The sequence below is a fragment of the Podarcis cretensis genome, assembly GCF_951804945.1.
Source record: "Podarcis cretensis genome assembly, chromosome: 1".
Lineage (NCBI taxonomy): Eukaryota > Metazoa > Chordata > Lepidosauria > Squamata > Lacertidae > Podarcis > Podarcis cretensis.
This window is the reverse complement of record NC_137170.1, coordinates 12,836,854-12,859,124: the sequence shown is the minus strand read 5'-3', so window position 1 is coordinate 12,859,124 and position 22,271 is coordinate 12,836,854. Positions and strand designations below refer to the sequence as shown.

The window sequence follows — 22,271 nt, the reverse complement described above, 5'->3', positions numbered from 1 at the left end:
CCACTGTAAAATGATGCATTGAGAAAGGGGATGGAGAAAAGTACCGCCCCCTCTCTCCTAAAACAAGGCCTTGTGGACATTCAATCAGAGCTATCTTTCTAGAAAAAGAGGTGCTGGAACTCGCCACGAAGGCCTCCCTTGTTCTCTTAGAATGCCAATGGCACCCACCTGAGAGTTGCCAGGACTGGGCCGTTTAGGGCTTTAAAGGTCAGCACCAACACCTTGAATTGTGCTCAGAAACATACTGCGAGCCAATGTAGGTCCTTCAAGACCGGTGTTATATGGTCTTGGCAGCCACTCCCAGTCACCAGTCTAGCTGCCGCACAACCCTGGAGATTAAGAGTCTCATACATTGCCAATTGAGCTATCCCACAGGGATATGTTTGGACCTATGTAATATTGCAGGAAAATTTTCCTCGTGGCACCATATAAAATGTCATAGGGTGGCGAACCCAAAACAAACATTTTCTGCCAATGTTACTGCTATCCTTCCTTCTACGCAACATGATGCACTGCCCATCAATTCAAGTCACCCTGTAATGGCACACATTTTTGCCTAGTCTTTCCTTGACCGATAAGATTGGCCCGTCATTTGTTTTTGGAATACTGTTTTACTGTTTTCATGCTGTGTTTTTGTATTCCACTCCGAGGTTTCTAAATATCAAGTGGGTTAGAAATGCTTTTTAAAGAAGCAAGTAAATTTTGCAGTGCATTTGTGGAGAGTGCCAAGCTATAGTAGATGCACCAAAAGGTTGCATCAGTACATCTTTTGCCCTGATAGGCATCACTTTCACACAAACTTACATCGAAGCACACTGGCCGGTTTAATGCTCATTCGCCGTGTTTCCAAAGGTCCTTTCGGAGCTCTTTGCAATAATCCCTTTTCGTTTGTAACCAACCCTGGTTAATTTGGTGCCATTGGCAAACTTGGCCACCTACCCAAAAGTTGCAATAATAGCAAACAAATAAAATAACTTACATGTTGCTGCCCTTTCACGACACCAAAAATCTGCTGCCTGAGGCAGCGGTTTCACTCCAGATGTTCACTCCAGCGGTTTCATTCCAGATGTTGTGGACTACAACTCCCATCAGTGCCAGCTTACACAGGATGGTGGGAGGTCTTAGCCAAGACATATGGAAGGCTGGCTCCCCCTGGCAGGGGATGTGAAGGCATGGGGGGAAACTGGGAGGAAAGACAGGGAGCTTTCTCCCAAATTTTCCAAAACTGTTAAGTTGTGGGTGAACATATCAGACGACGCAGCGATTCTTCAAACAGCTCTTGTTTATTCACAGGCCAGAACAGAACTGAACTGAAGGGTTCAGCCAGCCTGCTTATATAGAGCTCCACTAGAACACAACAGTAACCATTTTCCGTAACTATCCAATCACTGAACATCACTTTCAATCCCTTATTTGCATATGTGGACCTGAGTGAAAACTCTCTACAGTACCCCCCTGCTGGCCCAGGGTGAGAACTTCAGTACATAACAAAAACCCTCTCCCAATTTTTCACAAAGAAATAGGGAAAAACACACATGGGGGAATGGGGAACTGCCCCACTTTCCCACCCCAGACAATCCATGTCTCTCTGCTCGTCATCTGGTGGTAGGGCTGCCCCATGGCAACTGGCTCCTCACCTCAACTCCAGATCATTTAAGGCAGGCATATCCAAAGTCCGTTTCGGGGTCCTAATCCGGCCCGCTGGTTGATTTAATTAATCCAGCCCCCGTGGCAGTATATGTCCTGGGGTAAAACTCTAAAAAAAGCTGAACAACTTCAATCCTAAAAAAAAGCTGAACAACTTTGGTCGGCCCTCATGCATGTTCATGTCATCAAATCTGGCCCTCTTTGAAAAAAGTTTGGGCCGTTTCCCATCTATATTTATATTTACGGCTATGTATAGTGAATACTTATCTACTTTTAAATTTGTGATCCTTTTCTTTTACTTCTTTATTTTTTCTTTGTTCTTTTTTCTGATATCTTTCATTTCACTCCTTTATTGTGAATAGCATTTTATAGAGGTATAAATAACTGTAAATATGAAGAGGCAAAGTATTCTCTAATTTTTTTCCTCGGTTATATGTATTTTATTTTTCCTTTGTATTTTCTTTTGTTGTAAATATGTATGTTTTCTAATTTGTACTTAATAAAAATTAATTTTAATTTTTTTTGGAAAAAAGGGGGAAAAAATAAAAAAGTCTGGGCACCCCTGATTTAGGGTCATTCCTTTGCTCTTTAGAAGAGGAGAGGAGCAGATCCACCTTGAAAGATAGGAAAGGAAAGGAAAAGGAGAAGTGGCTGCTCTGATGGAGTGCATGGAACTGGCTGAGATGACTGGCAGAATCCGGGACCAAGGAGAAGAGTCGGTGGAAGAAGACTGGAAAAAATTTAAAGTTTATCTTCAAAAATATTGTAAAATTAAGGACTGTTAGAAAGATGTTGGGAAAAGAAAATTATGTGGTTTTAGTGGAAATGATATAAAGTATTAAGTAAAAATGAGTTGGTGAAAGAGAGAATGTTAAATTAAAGTATATTAAGATAAATTATTAAGATAAAAATAGGGTTGGAAGGATTTGCTGAAATAACAAATTGAATTAGAATACAAAAATGGGAGGCGTGAGGAGGTCAAGGAAATAAGTGAATATAAGCAAGTGATGTTGGATTGGTTTTTCTTTTACTGTTTTCTGTTTTTAGATGATGTTCTTTGCTTTTTTATATGTGTTGTTTTTTCTTTTTTTCTTCTTTGATTGTTATTATTTTTCTTGTTTTTTCTGTAATCTTTAAAATCTTAATAAAAATTTACTTAAAAAAAAAGGAGAAGTGGCTGCTCATCCAAAGGTCTGATGAAATTAAGTTCAAACAAGGGAAGAGAGCAGCTGGGAAAAATAAGGAGTAGAGAAGGAAGAGAAGCAAGCAACCAAATCACAAAACAACACGGAAGTTAATACAGAGAGGCCTCAAGCGATACATTTGGAGACTCACTTTTTTAGGCCAGGCTGAAGGGAAGTGGGAAGCCGATGCCTCATTTCAAAGATCCTGACCAATGAGAAAATAAGGAATATTTGCATAACTGAGAGCACAGAATTTCAGCTCCTTCGCCTGCCACTCCATTGGCCTGGGCATGCAAATTCCTTTAAATGGCAATCATCATCAGAGCGAATTCTCGTTATCGGCTACAAATTTGAGAGCCAGCAACAGGCCTGGATCTCTAAAGACGATGAAACAATTCCTACAAATTCTAAAAACGGTAAAAACCATTCCTACAGGTGTACATTGCTTCGGGTTTCTTCTTTATTGCTGATTTCACCTTTGGAATGTTTGGAAGAGTCATGGTTTTTTAATACTGTTTTTTTACTGATAATTGTATTGTTTTATTCTCTTTGTAAATTGCTCTGAGGTTGTCCCCCCACCGCCACAACCAAGTGGCGTATGAATTTTATGAAATAAATAATAAATGTATAATAAAATCTTCCCACTAAGAGATCAGGATAAATCCTCATTAAATAGCCAATGTCATCAACAGTCTCTGCAAACACATCAGGCCGAATTCTCATTAACAGGCTGTCTGGAAGTGACCGTCGACTGCAGAATGGCGGTAATAATATCAGTATAACTTGATTATTTTAGGAGACCGCTGTTGGCAACTTTCAAGTGTGTTCCACGTACATTACCATAGAAACTTCTACACCAACCCTGCAAGGAAGACCAGAAGCATCTTCAGTGTCATCATATATGCCAGTCTTGATCTCAGTTCTCTAAAGTACCAAGTTCTCCCTGTAGCCAAAATTGGGACTCTCAGTGTACATCAAGTTTGTGGAAGCAAAGTTCGTTCTTGGCATGCTTACGGGAAAGAAAAAAATAGTTCAACGAGGACTGTGCATTCTTGGTGGACGTGGCATGCTCACTGATGTGTAAGTGTGTGAAATCGGAAACCAGGAATGGAATGGAGTATCCTGCATAGGAGCACTCCACGCTGCAACATTTTGTTGCAGATTCTATTTCTTATTTCCATTTTGCAGAGAGGTGGAGAGGGGGGAGGGTTCAGGTCCGGAGGAAGTGGTGAGTGGCTTCCCAAACCCGCCTAATGAGTTCATAATGAAGAGGGCCGATTCAAACTGGGTATTCTCTTGCTCAAACCCTTAGCTGAAAGGGTGTTACAAGCCGGCGGTGCATGAGACGTTAAAGGACATTTCACGACCGGCTGAGTCATCTGGATTTCTCACCAGAAAATAAGCTTTTCAAAGTTGCAAGAGTCTCAGGATTTCCCCATCATGGTAATCTTGTAAGGGTTTCAGATGTCTCCTATCTTAGATGAATATGCCGAGTCAAAAGGAAGTCTCATTTGGGGCTAAACTAGAGGTGACTTTTGCCACGTAGTTTGGGGTTACACAGATTTTGTGTGTGTGTAACAGCTACAGCGGTGCATGTGTGTGTGGAGGAAGACTGATCTGGACCACGGTGTGGAAGCGGCGTCTTTAACCACTTGCTGATGCATTGCTCAGTGACACCTACTTCCAAGTAAGTGTATTGTTGTTGTTGTTTAGTTGTTTAGTCGTGTCCAACTCTTCGTGACCCCATGGACCAGAGCAGGCCAGGCACTCCTGTCTTCCACTGCCTCCCGCAGTTTGGTCAAACTCATGTTGGTAGCTTCAAGAACACTGTCCAACCATCTCATCCTCTGTCATCTCTTTCTCCTTGTGCCCTCCATCTTTCCCAACATCAGGGTCTTTTCCAGGGAGTCTTCTCTTCTCATGAGGTGGCCAAAGTATTGGAGCCTCAGCTTCAGGATCTGTCCTACCAGTGAGCACTCTGGGCTGATTTCCTTCAGAATGGAGAGATTTGATCTTCTTGCAGTCCATGGGACTCTCAAGAGTCTCCTCCAGTACGATAATTCAAAAGCAAAGTAAGTGTATATACGAGGGCAACCGTAGATATTGACAAGCTGGAACGTGTGCAGAGGAGGGAAAGCAAGACGATCAAGAGTCTGGAAAACCAAGCCTGATGAGGAAACGGTTGAAGGAGCTGGGTATGTTTAGCCTGGAGAAGCGGAGACTGAGAGGAGATATGAAATCCATCTTTCAAATATCTCAAGGGCTGTCACATGGGAGGTGGAGCAAGCTTATTTTCTCCTGCTCTGGAGGGTAGGACTCAAATGACAAGAAAGGAGATTCTGACTAAACATAGGGAAAACCTTTCTGACAGTGAGAGTAGTTTTACAGTGGAACAGTCTCCCTCAGGAGCTTGTGGACTCTCTTTCATTGGAGGTTTTTAAGCAGAGGTGGGATGGCTATCTGTCATGGATGCTTTAGCTGAGATTCCTTGCATTGTAGAGGGTTGGACTAGATGACCCCTTCCCAACTCGATGATTCTAGATTATCTGCCTTTTTGCGTTAGAGAATCAGCTACTTCTCACTGCGAGGCTACGTTTCCCATCTGCCCCTTGCCAGCAATGGGGGAAAGCTATTGTGCTCAGGTTCTGTTTGTGATTTCCCCAAAGGCTTCTGGTTGGATACAACAACAACAACAACAACAAAATAAATAAATGATGATGATGATGATGATGATGATGATGATGATAAATAAATAAATAAATAAATAATTTATGCCCCACCCATCTGGCTGGGTTTCCCCAGCCACTCTGGGCAGCTCCCAACAGAATATTAAAAACACAATAAAACATTAACTTGTAGCCCATTATCTTCCTGAAACCTGTGTGTTTTACATTAAAACCTGCAGGTCTTAATGTTTTAATTAAACATTATAAACTTCCCTAAATGGGGCTGCCTTCAGATGTTTTTAATGCCTGATGCTTTATTGATTCTTATTATTAATATTTTGTTGGGAGCCACCCAGAATGGATGGGGAAACCCTGCCAGATGGGCAGGGTATAAATCATATATTATTATCATTATTATTATTATGAAGGCTTAAGAAACGCTACCTCATGCCCAGCCCACCTTCAGGTTTCAGCCTCAGAAGAAAAAAGCACCCTTGCTCAACCATAACGAAACTGGCCGAAGCTCCACCTTCAGTACTGAGCAACAACTGTCAGCTTTTGGAGGATGAAGTTTTCTTGCTAGAGATCATGAAGCCCAGGCAAGGCTGAGCCATAAAACCTACCCCTGTTAAAAGAAATGAGGACTGTAAGTTTTGCTGATGCAGATGAAAAGGGACACATCAAATCAGTATTATCAAATGCTACCTGTAGTTATAATCAGCTATATTTTTGGACCTGTGCTTCCTTGAAGGAGTCGTTGCAGGAGCTCCAGAGGACAGCCAGGAATTCTCTCCCAGGATGCCCCACTCCTGAAAGACCTGCAGAGGCTGCCAGTATTTTGAGAGACGGGATGTCTCATACCAAGAGACGCGGGTGGCGCTGTGGGTTAAACCACAGAGCTTAGGACTTGCCAATCAGAAGGTCGGCAGTTCAAATCCCCGTGATGGGGTGAGCTCCCGTTGCTCGGTCCCTGCTCCTGCCAACCTAGCAGTTTGAAAGCACACCAGTGCAAGTAGATAAATAGGTACCGCTCCAGCGGGAAGGTAAACAGCATTTTCGTGCGCTGCTCTGGTTTTTTATGTTTAATTTTGTTTTTTGTTTTTTTGTATTTTTCTTTTACTGTTTTGTAACCCTTTTCTTGTTAAAAATTTAATAAATATTATTTTTTTAAAAAAACAGAAATAGTATCTCAGGTTAAGAACTTTACCTCAGGATGAGAACAGAAATCGCGCGGCGGCGGCGCGGCGGCAGCAGGAGGCCCCATTAGCTAAAGTGGTGCTTCAGGTTAAGAACAGTTTCAGGTTAAGAACGGACCTCTGGAACGAATTAAGTACTTAACCTGAGGTACCACTGTATAACCATCTTGCAAACAAAACTGAGTGAATGCTCAATACCAGAAATACCAGATAGAACAGGGGCCAGATAGAACTTTTTTGGACCAAAGGTCACATTTTGAATTTTGGGAGGGTTCTGGGGGCTCCAGTCACAAAATGGCTGCCATGGGGTGCAGGGCATAACACAAATTTAGAACAACTGTGCTGAAGCTTTCCCCCGTAGCTGTATTTCCATATGAGAAAAGGCTTGACCTGTTGAATTTCTGCCTCAAAAATAAGACGGAAGCAGGAAGAGGGCATTAAAGAGAAGGCAGAAACAGAAGCTCTTTAGCACCCCAGGGTTTCCTGGGAATTCTTCATTGGTCACAACTCTGACTTTCCTCATTGGCTAAAAACACAGATAGGCAGAAGCAGCTAGTCTTCCTCATTTTACCGAAATTGCTTAGAAGGGTACCTGTACATTTTACTTTATGACTTTGTAAGAAGGCTAGAGACTTACTTTTCTTTTAAATGCAAGTTCAGAGCCAGGAGGCCCTGCACTATGGGGCAATAAAAGCGTTAGTAGACTGTGGTGCCCCCAGGTGGATGTTAGCGACCCCCTGGGACAGAACATAACTACCAGATAAGCTTTGGGGGCTTCTAGACTGTTGCTGTTTTCAGGTGGGATTCAGTCCTGTGCCAGCAAATTCAGGTTGTGCAGTTAGGGTTGGCTGAGAGACCTTGCACAACCCACCTGCATCCCCCAAAGATTGGACTTTTTGCAAGAAGGAAAGTGGTGGGGAAATGTACCACAGTGCACCACAGTGTGTGGGAATGTCCTCTGATATCCCAGCAAAAAAGACACACAGACACAGGCTGAATGCTCAATAAACGGTCATCTGAGAGCACGAGTGCCAACTTAGCATCACGACTCGGTGGGTGCCATGCAGCGTGCATGGCCCTGGTGCCGAAATTTGTGGGGAATTTTTTGGGTGCTCATGCACCCAGGGCCCCATAGAGTTGGCACCTATTTCTGGAAGCACAAACAGAATGCCCAGGCCCAGCCTGATTGAAGAAGTGCTCATTTTGCTCCCCAGCACAAAGACGCCTCTCACTTTCTGCACTAAAACTGTGCCCACCCTGCTCCTTAAAAGCCAAGGGGGGGGGGGTCATGTCGATTGCTGGACCAATGTCTTTGCTCTCTTACCCTGCTGACTGTGCCTCTTAACTCTTTCCTTGCCTTCTGATTTGAGCGTTAAGGGTTTTGGCAGAAACCATATCTGAGCCAGAATTAGAGCACACCTTCACTGAAGGTACTAAGCAGAGGCTACGCAGTCATTTATCTGGGATACTGTGGCTCACCGATCCACAACAGGTGGGTCAGGGCCTGATACCAAGTAGTAAGTAGCTTGATCTAAGGTGTGCCACAGCAGCAGTGACACTAGGTAAAGGTAAAGGGACCCCTGACCATTAGGTCCAGTTGTGACCGACTTTGGGGTTGCGGCGCTCATCTCGCTTTACTGGCCGAGGGAGCCGGTGTACAGCTTCAGGGTCATGTGGCCAGCATGACTAAGCCGCTTCTGGCGAACCAGAGCAGTGCACGGAAATGCCGTTTACCTTCCCGCCAGAGCGGTACCTATTGATCTACTTGCACTTTGACATGCTTTCGAACAGCTAGGTTGGCAGGAGCAGGGACTGAGCGATGGGAGCTCACCCCGTTGCGGGGATTTGAACCGCCGACCTTCTGATTGGCAAGTCCTAGGCTCTGTGGTTTAACCTACAGCGCCACCCACGTCCCTTGTAGCAGGGACACTACCACCACACAAATAGAGGGTAAACATTTAGCAATGGGTCTCCAAGTTCATGTTTGAGTTAAAGGTTGTCCCTGGATTTGCAAAGGTTCAAGAGACTACTGCTGTATTCGTTCATCCTGCCCTGAAAATCCTGCATGGAACTGCTGCCGGCAGGCTAGATGACGTCTAATTCCTCTTCCCAACTGCAATCAAGTTTTGGAAGGTGTTCCTAAAAGCTTGCAAAAACCTCTTGGAGCTGGGGTGAATTGGGGCCAAGGAAATTGGTGTGTGCATCATGGAAAATGAAGTAAGTCCCCTTTTTCAAAGCGCTTTGAACTCTCTTATAAACGATAGACTGTCTCCAGGCATTGTTACAGATTCTGGAGACTTTCTAATGGACCCTCCCCCCCAAAAAAATAAAAATAAAAATAAAATGCCAGGAAGTGGTCTGCTGAAAGCTGATAAAGTAGTTGGTGGCAATTGCTTACAAATGGTCTGGTCTGTTCCTTTTGCAGGCACAGCATGGCTGTCTAGAACAGGAAAAGGAAACAGACGAGGAGGAGGAGAGGGTGAGAGCCGCAACACAGATTGCAAGGTTCGGCAATGGAGGCAGTCAGGCATTTTTGTTTTGGGAAGCCGAGTCCGTTTGGAAGAGGGATTGCTGCTTTTTCTGCTTTTGTGCCTGATCAAACCGGTTGTGCTGGCTTTTCTATGATCTCACAAGCCTTACACACCTGTTTGTCCAGAGCTGAAAGGGAGCCAAATGAAAGATGTACGCAGAAGGGAAGCCTCTGTCCATCCACATGGAGCAATCTGAAGAATAATTCTGCGCCTCTAGTCAGCGTTGTAAGGAGATGATGCCAAATTGTGTCTGGCTGCCGAATCTGGAGGGGATGGCTGCTCAGGGCAGGTGTGGGGTTGCACCCCTGATATTACACTGAGCTTCAAGAGGCATTCGAAACATCTCCACAGCACTATGGGAGATCAAGGATCAAGCTAAGAAAAGTGGTCTGGGGAGGGGAAGGGGGAGACACACCTGTGACACACTGTGAGTTGGAGGTGGCTTTTCTTAACTTGATTTTTCAAGAAGGAAAGAAAAAGAATTTCACAAAACTAAAAAGGAAATAAAAACGTAATAATAATAATAATAATAATAATAATAATAATAATACATAATAATAATATATTATTTATATGCCACCCATCTCACTGGGTTACCCCGGTCCTATTAAAGCAATAGGAACAGGGATAGGATAACCTTCAAGAAGGAAGCTTTTAATTAAACGCACAGTTGCCCCCAAAGACTCGATATTGGAGTGAGCCTTTGAGAGGAGAAGAAGCTTGAGGAACTTCTACCACCCAGCTCCAAAAGTGGCCCTTTCCTCCCCGCAACTATATGAAGGGGGAGATAACAGCTTTTTGTAAACAAACCAGTTGTCTTCCTGTAACTTGTTTTTGAAAAGCGATGCTTCTTGTTATAATAGTATATAAACCCACTTTGTGAGGTCTTCCTGAAAAGCAGTGTATATAATACCACAAATAAATAAATCGTGTCACTGGACAGTTGGATGTTACAATTGTTTTTTATGTTTTAAAAATCACTGCAAATCAGGTTGGTTTTTTTTGGTTGTTTTTGTTTTAAGAAAAAGGCGAGAGGACAAAACTGATTGGGAGTGGCACTGTTCAAATTCTCCAAAGAAAGTGGATGATGAAAGGATGTCATTTCCATACTATTGTGGAAGCAACTATGGCCAATCTGTTTTTTGTTTTTGGTAAGCCTCAAAAATTGGGGCACGGAAGACAAATGAAAAATTTGCTCTGAACCCAGCAGACTTCTCATGTAGCTAAACCAATCCCCTTATCACTTTGTGGGATGTGGGTGAGCTCCTCCTAGATTAAGTGGAAATCAATGCCGAAAATGCAGTTTGCATCTTCCGTTTCAGAAGGGTGGAGCTGTGATTTGTGTGATGTTCACAATATGAGTTCGAAGGAAGTGTTTTTCTCAGAAATATTGTTTCAGCATCAAAAACAAGTCTCTTGGTTTCCCTATCTCCCTGAAACATCTTTTTAGATGGCATCTTTCAATAGTGGGCCATAACTTGGCTTTGTCAAAAGCAGATCGCTCCAGCTTTCTTCATAGCTGGCTGCTACAGTAATGACAGACCATAGTTGCCCTGTACATTTGAAGCGCTTTTATGCCACTTGAACAGTTATGAGTTCCCCCAAAGGATCCTGGGAACTGTAGTTTGTTAAGGTCGCCGAGAGTTGATAGGAGACTCCTCTTCCCCTCAGAGCTACAGATTCTGTAGCAGTGTAACGATCAATCCCTCTTCATAGGGAACTCCGGGAATTGTAACTCTGTGAGGGGAATATGTGTCTCCTAACAGCTCCTGGCACCTTTAACAAACTATGGTTCCTAGCCCTTTCTCCTTCCATGTCTTCCTCTCCAGGTGCCCAGTTTTGGTGTCCAATTCAGAAGGAAGCCTTGGCAGATGTGGACAACTAGGAAATAAAAGACCAGGGCAGCTTCCTCAAGCTTAGGCATGGAGAAATGTTGGAGGGTATGGAATAGAATGCCTAGAATTTTGCAGAAGGAGAATGTTCCATGCTGCAACACTCTGCTGCAGTTTCAATTTCTGATGTAGGGGTTTCCTGAAACTTTTAACCACTATACTAGGGGGCAGGGGGAACCTGTGCCCCTCCTTGGAATTGCTGGACACTGACAGCTGTCACCCCTGACCATTAACCATGCCAGCTAAGACTGATGGGAATTGTAGTCTAGCAACAGCTGGCAAGGCACAGGTTTCCCCCACCAGCTACCCTGCAATTAACCAACTTTTGGGGGAGTAAGCAACATGAATCCAGTGACACAGAAGGGCAGTCCCGTCATGCAGCCCCATGGAGCATGAGTCAGGCTTTTAATGTTTCCCTTTCAAAAATGAATTAGGAGTCAGCTGCAGCTGGAATGTAGAGCGACTCCGTTCAGTTGGGTTCATCTGCTCCTCGTACGTGACACCCTTGGCTGGTTTTGCTGAAAACCTTATTTTCATAATGAATGTTAGCATGGATGACCTCGACTCGTTCTTGTTCTTACTTGACAGGAATTATCTCATGCAGACAAACCACAGGTGATGCGCAGAAGGATGTGGTAATTGACTGATTAAAAAGAGAAAAGAGGTGGGGGTGGAGGGTGCCGGGGGTGGGGCGGGAGATCCCTTTCAAACCTTATGCAATTGGAGAAATACTATTTTCTGGGTCACTTGCTTGTGCCCCTGTTGAACTTGCTCAGCGGCATGAAAGCTTATCAAAGCATCTCTAGAAGGGGCAGATCCTAACAGGTTGAAGCCAGATCTGCAGACCCAAAAAATCTCGAGTGTTTTTTGATGCCTTATATCTGTAGTTTCTATTGTATCAAGGTAAAGGTAAAGGGACCCCTGACCATTAGGTCCAGTCGTGACCGACTCTGGGGTTGCGGCGCTCATCTCACTTTATTGGCCGAGGGAGCCGGCATACAGCTTCTGGGTCATGTGGCCAGCATGACTAAGCCACTTCTGGCAAACCAGAGCAGTGCACGGAAACGCCGTTTACCTTTCCACTGGAGTGGTACCTATTTATCTACTTGCACTTTGATGTGCTTTCGAACTGCTAGGTTGGCAGGAGCAGGGACCGAGCAATGGGAGCTCACCCTGTCGCGGGGATTTGAACCGCCAACCTTCTGATCGGCAAAGTCCTAGGCTCTGTGGTTTAACCCACAGCACCACCCGTGTCCCTTATTGTATCAAGGGATCAATGCAATTCCTGAAAAGGTCCCAGATTCAGTCTGCATCATCTCCAGGTAGGGCTTGAGAGACCCTGCCTGAAACCCCAAAGAACAGCAATAATAAGGTTTTCTCCCTTTGTCTTAATAGCAGAACTTGTGGACACCCAATGAAGCTGAGTGTTGGAAGATAGAGGACTGATAAAATAAAGTACAGTGGTACCTCGGGTTACAGACGCTTCAGGTTACATATGCTTCAGGCTACAGACTCCGCTAATCCAGAAATAGTACCTCGGGTTAAGAACTTTGCTTCAGGATGAGAACAGAAATCGTGCAGCGACGGCAGCGGGAGACCCCATTAGCTAAAGTCATGCTTCAGGTTAAGAACAGTTTCAGGTTAAGAACGGACCTCCGGAACGAATTAAGTACTTAACCCGAGGTACCACTGTATATAAAAACATAACAAAACATTAAACATTTTTTTTAAAAAAACTTCATTGTACAGGGCTGCCTTCAGATATCTTCTAAAGGTTGTATAGTGTCAGGCGTCAGAGGAGCCAACCCCCACGGCAGGTCACCAGGAACGGATAAGACAAGGAAAAGTTCTTACCAACTGCTTTTTATTCCATATTCACAGAGAGAGGCTTGGAAATAGAGGCGCTACTCTGAGTGAATCTCCACCCCCTCCCTCCCTCTCATTATGCACCATCGCTATGGGTGCTGAGATGTGCCCTCTGCCTCTGAGCTCTCTGCTCTCCGGAGCACGATTTCTGTTCTCATCCTGAAGCAAAGTTCTTAACCTGAGGTAATATTTCTGGGTTAGCGGAGTCTGTAACCTGAAGCGTATGTAACCTGAAGCGTATGTAATCTGAGGTACCACTGTATGTTGGAAGCCACCCAGAGGAGTTGGGGCAACCCAGTCGGGTGGGCGGGGTATAAATAATAAAATGATGATGATGGAATAGGACGTCCCTATTTTCATCAGAGGAATGTTGGAAGGTTTGCCAATGACCTCCTGTAGCCTTAGCTCCTCGCTCCTTCAATGTACATATCATTTGGGACGTTGTGATGCCATGATAACGGAAGTGGAAATCTGACAGCAAGCCAGTGTGGAGCAGGGGATGGTGTGTTGTGCTTAAGTGAGAAAGCCACAAAACACATAGGATTATCTCAAAGGGTTTTTGTGACTAAGGCTGAAATGGGGGAAGCTCTGATGTATTCTGCTCTGAATACTTTGTAGAAAGCAGCTTTGATTTTCTCTTCAGAAAAATGTTGTGGAGCAACGTGGCACCTTGTCGGCTTTGGGGAAAATGTGAAAGGACGGGAGGAACTTAATCATCATAAGCTGAATTCTGGCCTTCAGTTCTTTATTACTTCAATTCTTTAGAGCTTTAGGCATTTGCAAGTTGAAGTTTGCCATTTTAGGGCACTTTCCCACTCAAATTAAAAAGTGTGTTTTAGGGAAAAAACACAACACAAACCCAAACAAGCCCTGCTGAGAACTGTTTGTGCCTGAGGCCAAGTTTTCTATGCTGCAACGGAGAGCCCAGCTCATTAATTCTTGATCAATTTTACATTGTAACGCACAAGCTCTCTAACTCCAGAAGGGTTCAGAATTTATGACTAAACGTTGTTGGCTTTTGGAAAAGGGATCTTATTTGTATAGCATAATGAAATGTGATTTATAGATGTCAAAGAAATAAACAACTACCTGACTTTTAGAAGACATCTGAAGGCAGCCCTGTTTAGGGAAGCTTTTAATATTTGATGAATAATTGTATTTTAATATTTTGCTGGAAGCCTCCCAGAGTGACTGGGGAAACCCAGCCAGATGGATGGGGTATAAATAGCAATTTATTATAATATTATCATTATTATTATAGTCAGAATTGGTAAGCGACTCATCTGTAGGCTTAGGGGACCATGAGCTCATGAAACCATAAGGATGGAGGCAGATAATGGTCAACTGGTACCGATTTGGGGCAAAATCGTGCTGATTTGGGGCAAGGTGTGAAGAAGATTTTGCAATCTCCAACCGTAAATCTTGAGGGTGGTCCAGCATACTTCCTTGTGTGTGTGCTAGTTAGCAGAGTAATCGCACAGCTTTGCGTTGTCGGCCGATGTCAATAAAACACTCACGAAAGCAATAAAGCTCAGTCAAGCACTGTTTACTTGAAAGGCAATTTACAACTTTATTACCACACAGATAGTAAGGCACATTTCTGTCCTCCATGCTGCCTGCACACAGGCCACAGTCTCTCCCCTGTAAGAATTGCGCATACCCACAGATAAGTGCTCCACGGCTATTAATAGGCTGCTGCAGACCAGACAAAATTTCACTTTGATGCTTCAAGAATCTTCAAGAATCTTTCAGTTTCTGGAAATGAATGATCCTCTCACACTTACTCTAACAAGATCTCACCTGAAATCACGCGAGATCTTGCGGGATGCATAGGGGCAGTCCCAGACACCCAGAACAAGGAGGGTCCTGCACATCGCTGAGCAGTGGGCCGGACGGGCTCAGAGGGCAAGTCCACCCCCTCATTGCAGCCTCCGTCTGCTTGGGAGTGATCTGGAGTGAGAGGCTAGATGGGGAAGGCAATGTCTCCAGAGCCAGAGGAACTCTGCTGTGTTGTTTGCTTTCTGTGAATAAAAGCTGGTTGCATTTCTTGCCTCGCATTCTTTCCTGCCCTGTGGATGACCTGTGCTCACCTGACGGCTCCTTGACAATGTGTGAGGGCTGGCCCTATCAGTCTGTAGACTTGTCTCTATATCACATGACTCTGGAACTAGATCATATTTTTTTTGGAGTAGGATACCCCCCCCCCCCAGCCTTTTGGGAGACACAAATGTCCAAAGTGTTCAAGAGCCTCTGAGCTCCACATTTGATACTGCACTTGTGTCTCCAACAGATTCACTGGTGCTTCAGCTAAAACATAAACTCTCCTGATTGGATTACAGTCATACCTCGGGTTACAGATGCTTCAGGTTGTGTTTTTTTGGGTTACGGACCCGCCGAAACCTGGGTTCCGGTGGACACGCATGCGCAGAGGCACTAAATTTCATTTTGCGCATGCGCAGAAGGGCCGAATCGCAACCCGTGCATGTGCAGACACGGCGCTGCGGGTTGTGAATGTGCCTCCTGCACGGATCACGTTTGCAACCCAAGCGTCCACTGTATTGGTAATTATTGCTTTCTTTTGTTCTTTTTCTTGTTTTTATCTTGCATTTTTATGCTGTGAAGCACCCTGAGATCTACAGATGAAAGGCAATATGCAAAATAAATAAACAAATAAATAAATATCACAGTCCAGTTTATAAAGAAGAAGAGTTTGGATTTGATATCCCGCCTTTCACTCCCTTAAGGAGTCTCAAATCGGCTAACATTCTCCTTTCCCTTCCTCCCCCACAACAAACACTCTGTGAGGTGAGTGGGGCTGAGAGACTTCAGAGAAGTGTGACTGGCCCAAGGTCACCCAGCAGCTGCATGTGGAGGAGCGGAGATGCAAACCCGGTTCCCCAGATTACGAGACTACCGCCCTTAACCACTACACCACACTGGCTCTCCAGCCATAAAGGCTAATCAGTTAGGGGCTCAATGGCAAGTGGGTTACTGTAGATGCTTTGGGACAATGACCGTATAATTCAACAATTGTTTTGAAAGGCTCACGCCCTGTAAGAAAAACCAGATTTTCTGCTGTGTTGTCTTGAAAGTTCCCTGTTGCTGTTTCTCGTTTGTTCCCAATTAAGCACAAAACTCATTCGTGGTGGTTGTATCATGTGTGTTGCAAGTTGCTAAGCTACATGGCTCCAGGCTGCCCGAAGTTTTGTGTTGTGAAACGGCTGGAGAAAAGTGCCATAAAACAAACAGAGAGGATCACGTTAGTCCTGCTTGACCTCTGGCCTCTCTGCATTTGAGCTTTTGCTAGTCCCTGGTGGAAGAAATAAAGGCCAGGCACAGTACCTGCCTCTTTGCTTCACAGTTCAAAAGGCAGCAGTCCGTGATACATTAAATGAAAAACCGGAGCCTCAGCTCACCTTAGCTGCAAAGACGTGCGAGAGTGTGTGACTCTTGTTTGTGAACTAGAATGCAGCACCTGACTTTCTGACTCCAGAGACTGCAAGCAGGCGAATATTGATAACATTGGCAAAACAGAAACACCATTGGGAAAGGCTCCCCAGTCAGTAATTTATCCGTCCCTCAGAGAACAGGCTCCACCAAGTGTCAAGCCCAGATATAACTCACGACATGTTAGAATTAGAAAGACAAAGCTTGATTACTCCAAACGCAGGAATTTACACCAGACATCTCACTAGATGACAATCTTTAGGCACATTTGGCAGGAAAGTTACCAACTCTTGTGTTATGTACTGAAGTTCTCACACTGGGCCAGCAGGAGGGTAGTTTTCACTCAGGTCCACATATGCAAATAAGGAATTGAAAGTGATGTTCAGGGATTGGATAGTTACAGAAAGTTGTTACTGTTGCTTTGTAGTTGAGCTCTATACAAGCTGGTTGGCTGAACCCTTCAGCCCAGTTTTGTTCTGGGCCTGTGAATAAACAAGAGCTGTTTGAAGAATTGCTGTGTCGTCTGATATGTTCACCTACAACTTAACATCTTGTGTGTCCCCTGAAACTTTTATTTCCTTCTTTTGTGTCATTGCTCCCCTTCCCATGCACCCTGTGAGGTTCAAATTCTGCTGAGGAGGAGGCAGATCCGGCCTCCGAGGAGTTGCACCACGGCCATTGCTGCCATGGCAGCAGTGGCAGTGAGTGATGCGTTCCCTTAGAGGACGGGTCTGCTGTCCCTGCACATCCTGCTACCTGAGGCGGTTGCCTCACCTTGCCTCATAGGTGCGCTGGCCCTGCCTGGCTGAACTCAGGCCTAGAAATCTCAATCCTAACTTGGGTCATAGAATCATAGAACTGTAGTATTGGAAGGATGTCTAGTCCAACGCCCTGCGATGCAGGACTATTGCAATGTGCTCTATGTGGGGCTACCTTTGAAGGTGCCCCGGAAACTACAACTAATCCAGAATGCGGCAGCTAGACTGGTGACTGGGAGTGGCTGCCAAGACCACATAACACTGGTCTTGAAAGACCTACATTGGCTCCCAGTACGTTTCCGAGCACAATTCAAAGTGTTGGTGCTGACCTTTAAAGCCCTAAACGGCCTCGGTCCAGTATATCTGAAGGAGCATCTCCACCCCCATCGTTCTGCCCAGACACTGAGGTCCAGCGCCGAGGGCCTTCTGGCGGTTCCCTCACTGCAAGAAGCCAAGTTACAGGGAACCAGGCAGAGGGCCTTCTCGGTAGTGGCACCCGCCCTGTGGAATGCTCTCCCACCAGATGTCAAAGAGAACAACAACTACCAGACTTTTAGAACACATCTGAAGGCAGCCCTGTTTAGGGAAGCTTTTAATGTTTGATGCATTACTGTATTTTAATATTTTGTTGGAAGCCGCCCAGAGTGGCTGGGGAAGCCCAGCCAGATGGGCGGGGTATAAATAATAATAAATTATTATTATTATTATTATTATTATTATTATTATTATTATTACCCAACGTGGGGCTCGAACCCCTGAGGTTAAGAGTTCCATGCTCTACCAACTGAGCTCAAGGCATTCTCTTTCTCTGGTCTCCTTCTGTTCATCCAAGTGCAGGATCGCTCTAATGAAAGATGATAAATTTATACCATTCTCCTTTCCCTGTTTCCAGAGTTCATAACTAATGTTACACTCACCTGTTTTGTTTCCCTGAAGATGAGGGTCATTCATTTTTCTGGAGACGTGTGAATTTCAAAGGACGGCTGCATTTCTGTAATTGTATTCCCCCCCCCAGAAAGTGTGAATTAGGTAGATTCACCTTTAAACGCGAATAGAACTGAATTTCTCCTCTGTTCCTACACCCAGCCTTATCTGGGGATGTCAGGATAGAACCTGGGACATTCTGCATGCAGCACAGTTGTCCCGCCACTAAGCCAGGGCTCCTCCTCACCCACACTCAATGCTCACAGAGTAAATATCGATCTCTCCTGATGTAAGAGGCTGCCATCAAAAGAACAAATAGCTATAGTCTGCCGTTGAATGGAAGGGCCCCTTGAGTACATGTTCTCTTGGGAACAGAAAGGGCCATTGAGACTGAATATGAAAGTGGTGAATTTCATTCTTGTTTCCTCAGTTCTGCTTTTGTTTTTTTAAAGAACCCAGCAAAGAATCTCTATATCAATGGAATCCTTTTGGTCTTTTGCTTTGAGAGAGAAGTGCTTTGACGGCCCGTTTTCAAATGCGCAGTCCATTTATGAAGGACACAAAAGCTTGCACACACTTATTAAATTGTTGGTGGACCGATCTGTAGATAAGCGGGATTGTTCTCGATTCCAGTTTGCTTCCTTAAGAATTTCCCCCTTTGTCTCTGTTCTCATGTAATGAAATGTAACCTAAACTCTCTGCAAAGGAGACGAGACAGGCAAATTAAGGAGTAAGGCTGGTCTTGCTGTCCCATTGCTGTCACTCCATCTTGCCTGCGTCGTTTCAGCGATAGACCCCCACCGATGCTCGGAGCAGTTTTCTCAGGTTTCACCCCACTGATACAGCTCCCTGGACTCCTGCCCCCACGGCTCTCACCACAATCAAGATCAGAGTCAGATGTAACGGGCTGTTGAAAGCGGAGGCTTTCATATTTCTGAAGGCATGATAGCAAAGAGTATCTTAAGAGCTGGGTATCGCGAAGTCTGTGCAGGGCGGGCTTGCTGTTCCCATCAAAAGCTCTCTGTTGCCCATCTGATTCGCCTTTCTGTAAGGACTGCAAAGGGTTGCTGGAATTCGCTTTGTTCCTAAGCAAAATAAATGCCGTCTAATTGCAAGTATTCCAAAGCATGCTGAAGTGAACATGATATTAAGCATGCTGAACTGAACATGGGGGTGGAGAGGGAGAACCTTTTCTCCCAGAGCTGTGAGCATGGCAAAAGAATGGAACTGGGTGAATCTGTACAATTCCGTATCTCAGGTCTTTCATTTGCCTCGTTTCTGCATCAGTTGAAAAAAAAAAGGCACATGAAAATTCGTACACATTGTTCTAACACAACCATGGGTTGCCCCCAAGATTGAAGTGGCCCCGACATGCACATGTGACATCGTGGATCTCAGAGATTGGCTGGAGTGATGAGAGGCACCAGCTGGGGAACCACCAAGGGAACTCCACAAGGGAGAAGGCTCTGACCCCAGGGACTGGTGGTGATGGTGGGGCAACAATGAGTGGTCAAGGGAAAAAGAGAGAAAAGACTGGCAGGAGGAGGTGTCGGAAGCTGAAGAGGCAACAGGCTTTAGTGATCAGGAAGAAGCTGTGGCAGAAGGAAGCCCAGAAGCAGAGACTGGAGAGGAAGGGGGCCAAGAGTGGAGACTGGCTGTTGAAGAAGCCAGGGAGTCTCCCCCTCCTGCTACGACCAGCTCCCCTCCCTGCCGGTCTCCCAGGATGAAAAGAGGTATGAAGAGAGTGAAGCAAAGATAAACAAGGCATTGGAGTCTCAGATTGCTTGGGAAGGAACTAGGAGAAGAGGAGACTTAGGGGGCTGTGGGAAAGCAGGGACCTTCCGTCCCCACAACTGCCTCATTGGGGCAAGCCCTACTGGGAAGAGTTGCTGTGCTCACTAGACCCGAGCTGTGCTGTTTCTTTGAATAAAGAGTTAACTTCACGGACACCTTTTGAGTTATTCCTGGCCTGCTCCTGACACCTGCCCTGACAGTGAGAGAGAGAGAGAGGTAGAAGTAGACAGAGAGAACACTACCGTGCTAGTACTAGCATATAAATCATAGAATCATAAAATTGAAGAGTAAGAAGGGGCCCTCAGGGTCATCTTGTCCAAACCTCTGCAATGCAGGAATCTCAGCTAAAGCACTCGTGACAGAGGGCCACCCAACTCTGCTTAAAAACCTCCAAGGAGAGTCCATTACCTCCTGAGGGAGACCGTTCCACCGTCAAACAGTTCTTACCACCAGAAAGTTCTTCCTAATCTTTAATCAGAATCTTCTTTATAAAGCCCTAAATGTCTTGGGACTCAAGTATCTAAAAGAGTGCCTTCCGCAATATCAGTCACCTTGCAACCTATGATCAGCAGGTGAGTCATAGATGCTCTACCACTAAGCCACATCTGTTCCCCTTCTGTGCTGTCCTACTTTGAACCTGTGGTTAGGATGCTGAATGGCTCTTTGGTCTTGTGTCAGAGTCCTGCAGCACCTTAAAGGTTAGTAGGTTCAGTCTGGACTCAGACCAACCACAATATGCAAAGTCAGCCCTTGGGGACCGAAAGTTTTGAAACGCCAGCGTAAGATAACTTGACCCAGCGCTAGGAAATCTGAAAGCTGACCAAGAAGGAACACAAAGCTATGAGTTTCATCACAAAAAAATTCCTTCCAGTAGCACCTTAAAGACCAACTAAGTCAGTGCTTGGTATGAGCTTTCGTGTGCATGCACACTTCTTCAGATACACTGAAACAGAAGTTTCCAGACCCTTCTATATAGTGAGAAGGTGGGGAGGGGTATTACTCAGAAGGGTGGTGGGAATGGGTGATTGGCAGATAGCTGTGATGAGCTATCTGTAACTGGAACTATGAGTTTCATGTTAGAAATAAGATCAGCAAAGCCAGTCTCTGCTTCGAGGAACAGACTGTCTCTCCTCTCCGCCTTGGTTTATTAGCCAAAGGTTTGGATTTTTACAGCAGCCGGTATCGGCCCAGGCAAGTCCAGGCTTGCCGGTTGTCCTTAATGGGGTATTTTAATTGTGAGGACAAGAAGAAGGTATATATACAAGCCATTGAAAAATACAAACTGAGAAAGACTGCCAGAGGCCATTGTTTGCTGTAAGAAGAAAGGTTATTGGTTGCAGGTCATTGGAAAAGTCATGAAGGGACTTTACTTGATAAGTTGCCTTTCTAGAGGAATACATGGGCCATATGTAAACTATGCCTTTAAGGACAGACATATCTCTCTCTTTCTCTCTCCTCTCTCTCTCTCTCTCTCTCTCTCTCTGTGTGTGTGTGTGTGTGTGTGTGTACTCCCTTATTTTGTTCTCCTCTGAATATAGGAATCTAGATCAGGCTTTCTCAACCTCGGCCCTCCAGATGTTTATGGACTACAACTCCCATCATCCCTAGCTAGCAACACCAGTGGTCAGGGATGATGGGAATTGTAGCTGGAGACAATGTACCCCAAACTTGGGTCTCCGGCTGTTTTGGGACTACAATTCCCACCATCCCTGACCACTGGTGTTGCTAGCTAGGGATGATGGGAGTTGTAGTCCATAAACAGCTCAGGGGAGAAAGTTGCTTTCGCTTTAAAGACCAACAGCAACATAAATGAGTGGTAAAGGGCCTGTGCTAAGCTGCCTTCCTTTGCCGCTGATCAAAAGCTAAGGTACCCATTAGGACACAGATTGTTTCTAATCCAGTGCTGATTACGACAGACTGAGCATGTGCTTAGGGCACTAGCAACAGGGGCATCCTCCAAAATTGAGAATTTCTCTTAAAAAAAATAATTTGATAGTCATCATGAGGAAAATGGGGGGGGGGGGAATGTTAAAAGACTTTCTCACACACTCTTCCTTCACTTTTCTGCTCTCTTTTTATTACATATCCTCACCTAAACCAGGAGACCTCCTTATGACATCAATCAAAATAATGCAAGGAAATCAGATCCTGTCATGTGTTGCAATAAACTGATGTTTGGTTTTTTTGTTTTAAAATATGCATTTGTATGGACGCTTTAATCTAGTATATAGATTTTTATGTATGCGATTTTGCTGGAGAATTGCACTGCAAAAGTCAGAGCAGTGTGAATTTTTGCAGGATGGCTGGGCTTCGATCTGTGTATTGTTTTGAAAAGTGCAAATTAGGTAAGTTCAGCCGTGAATGTG

General features: G+C 44.9%; 1 long non-coding RNA gene across 1 annotated transcript in view; it reads left to right on the top strand.

Moving 5' to 3' along the window:
• The window catches only part of LOC307208969, a 380,739-nt gene that overhangs the window by 187,598 nt on the left and 170,870 nt on the right, over positions 1-22,271 (top strand). The window lies entirely within an intron of this gene.